The sequence below is a fragment of the Triticum dicoccoides genome, chromosome 4B, assembly GCF_002162155.2.
Source record: "Triticum dicoccoides isolate Atlit2015 ecotype Zavitan chromosome 4B, WEW_v2.0, whole genome shotgun sequence".
NCBI classification, from domain to species: Eukaryota; Viridiplantae; Streptophyta; class Magnoliopsida; order Poales; family Poaceae; genus Triticum; species Triticum dicoccoides.
In genome coordinates this window covers 504,704,777-504,707,871 of record NC_041387.1, presented here as the reverse complement: position 1 = coordinate 504,707,871, position 3,095 = coordinate 504,704,777, and positions in this window count along the sequence as shown.

Here is a 3,095-nt window from a genome sequence, read left to right as displayed (position 1 = left end):
CGTCCATACCTTCGATGTCTTCAGAGTCGAAGTCAAGAACGTTGGTTAAATCATCGATCGTGGCAATGAAGTGGGTGGTGGGTGGGCGACGAATTCCTTCGTTGTCTGCCTCCCACTCAGGCCGGACATAGGTCGGCCCAGGGCCTCCTGACAAAGAGAGAGACTTTAATGAGTTCAGCATGTCTGCAAAGGGCGAGTGCTGGAAGATGTCTGCAGCGGCAAAATCAATTACCGGAGGCCAACCTAGCCCGACTGGCTCGAGGGTGTGCGGACCGGGACCGACAACCAGATACGAGTCCGGGGGCCCGAGGTTATAGGCCTCAATAGAGGTGAGACCTGTGTTCGGCTCCACCGCCGATGAGCATGCAGCCCGCGGTGCGGGGTCCACCCCTCCGTCCTTAGGCAACACAACCTGTTCCGGATTTAGATCTGGGGCTACTATAGGGATGGTATCCCGAGCATTGTTTGACAGCAGGTCTAGACCGTGCTCGTCATGACTGTCCGGTGCTCCTTGCACAGGCCCGAATCCGTCGAAGATCAAGTCTCCGCGAATATCCATCGTGTAGTTCAAGTTTCTGAACCTGACCTGGTGGCCAGGGGCATAGCTGTCGATCTGCTCCAGATGACCAAGCGAATTGGCCCGCAGTGCGAAGCTACCGAACACAAGGATTTGTCCAGGGAGAAGAGTCTCGCCCTGGACCGTGTTGTTGGCGATTGAAGACGCCATCAGGCCTCGAAGCGACGACACAGAGGAACTCTCAATTAAAGCACGAATGTTGGTGTCAAAACCGGCGGATCTCGGGTAGGGGGTCCCGATCTGTGCGTCTTAGGCTGATGGTAACAGGAAGCAAGGGACACAATGTTTACCCAGGTTCGGGCCCTCTCGATGGAGGTAAAACCCTACTTCCTGCTTGATTAATATTGAAGATATGAGTAGTACAAGAGTAGATCTACCACGAGATCATAGAGGCTAAATCCTAAGAGCTAGCCTATAATGGTATGATTGTAATTGTGATCGGTCTTCTAAGGACCATCCTCTCCGGTTTATATACACACCAAAGAGGGCTAGGGTTTACATGGAGTCGGTTACAAGGAAGGAAATATAATATCCGGATCACCAAGCTTGTCTTCCACGCAAAGGAGAGTCCCATCCGGACACGGGCCGGAGTCTTGAGTCTTGTATCTTCACGCTCCCATAGTCCGGATGATGTATATAGTCCGGCTGTCCGGATACCCCCTAATCCAGGAATCCCTCAGCGAGCCCATCACCTGCGTGCCCTGATTGTGCCTGACATTACTATTTAGACGTTTGATGGAGGCTACGTGAACGCCGAGCATGTATTCACCTGGCTCAACACCAACGGTCATACTCGGACCGCCTTGCTCATGTATATCGTCCATCACAACGACAATCTATAAAACAGCCTAGCTAGAGAGGGTACTATGGTAGTATGGTACGGAGTATGTACTATCATGAGCGACCGATCTTAGTGCCATTGCACACCGAAACCCCTTCCATCGCTAGCGCACGCTTCCCGCCTGAAACGGTCACCGTCTCTCCAGAATGTCAATGCCGCATTCACCGGACTTAACTACAGGTGCAATTGGTGTGTCACTGACATGCGGGCTAGATGCCCGTTGGGCCCACATGTCAGTAACCCAACACATCTGCAGTTAAGTCACTGAAGCAGCATCCGCATTCACGCCGGACGAACCTACTCCGGCGCCAGTTATCCATCCGTCTGCGGTGGCTCATTGCCATTCGCCCGCTATATTAACTTGAGCCCCAGCTCCCAGCCATAGCCAAAGACCCACACTTATTCTCCTCCGGTCCCTTCCTTCTGTCGGCACCACTCCAACCATGGCCTCCTGGTGCTCCGAAGCTCTCTTGGACGTACTGTCGCAGGAGCAGACGAGGGACATCGGCGGCTCCGCTCCGGGCACGCTCCAAAGCTCTCTTCGACGTACTATCACAGGAGCAGACGAAGGAGATCGCCAGCACCCCCCGGCCTCCCTCCGCCGCCACGACCAAGAAGCCGGCGCGCATGCGTGGGTGCAGTCGGCAGCGAGGAAGAGTAGTACACGGTAGGTCGCTGCCGCTCTGGTCCCGGGAAGGCCACCGCTACTCCACTCAGTCGACGCCAAGCTTGGTGGGGTAAACATGGGTGGCCGATTAGCCGCTTGATGGCGACGTGGAGGCGGAAATCTTCAGAACCTTCTGCTCCGGAGGAGGAGGTTATCGAGGCGGATGAGGAGGAGGCAAAGGCAATGGCCGGCTTTCTCAGGTTCATGGCTGTAACACCCTGGATGTAACTTTCCATCTTTGTATCTCCAACTCTTGCCATTTTCGGCTATGTGATATGTTATTCCCTCCGTGGTTGGGTTTTGTCTTTTGTTTTGCATTTTATTAATGTCATGCATATCATATCATGTCATCATGTGCATCTCATTTGCATACATGTTCGTCTCATGCATCCGAGCATTTTCCCCGTTGTCCGTTTCACAATCCGACACTCCCACATGCACCGGCGCACCCCTCTTGTCTATTTTCGTGTGCGGGTGTTAAACGTTCTCGGAATGGACCGAGCCTTGCCAAGTGGCCCTGGTATAGCACCGGTAGACCGCCTGTCAAGTTTCGTGCCATTTGGAGGTCGTTTGATTCTCCAACGGTTAACCGCATAACCGCAAAGGCCTCTTCTGAGTTGCAGCCCAACACCCCTCCAAAACAGCCCAATAACCCATCTAAGTCACTTCCATGCTCTCCGTCGTCGGATCACGATCGTGTGGGCGAAAACCACACCTCATTTGTACACTCCTAGCTCCCTCTACCTATAAAAACACCTCCCCCCCGAAAATTCCGGATCAATTCACCCCGAAACCCTAGCCCCGCTCCTTTCCCCGCCGCCGGACATGTCCGGACGGAGCCGGACGCGTCCGCCGCCGCGCCCACGCCAATCGGGTGCTGCCACGTGGCCTGCGCCGCCGCCCCCGCGCCGCCGGCCTGCTCGGCCCGCTCCCGGCCCCCGCGGGCCCAGCCGCCATCGCCTCCCCGCGCCCGGCGTCCTGTGAGCTCCGCCGCCGTCCGCCGCGCGCCA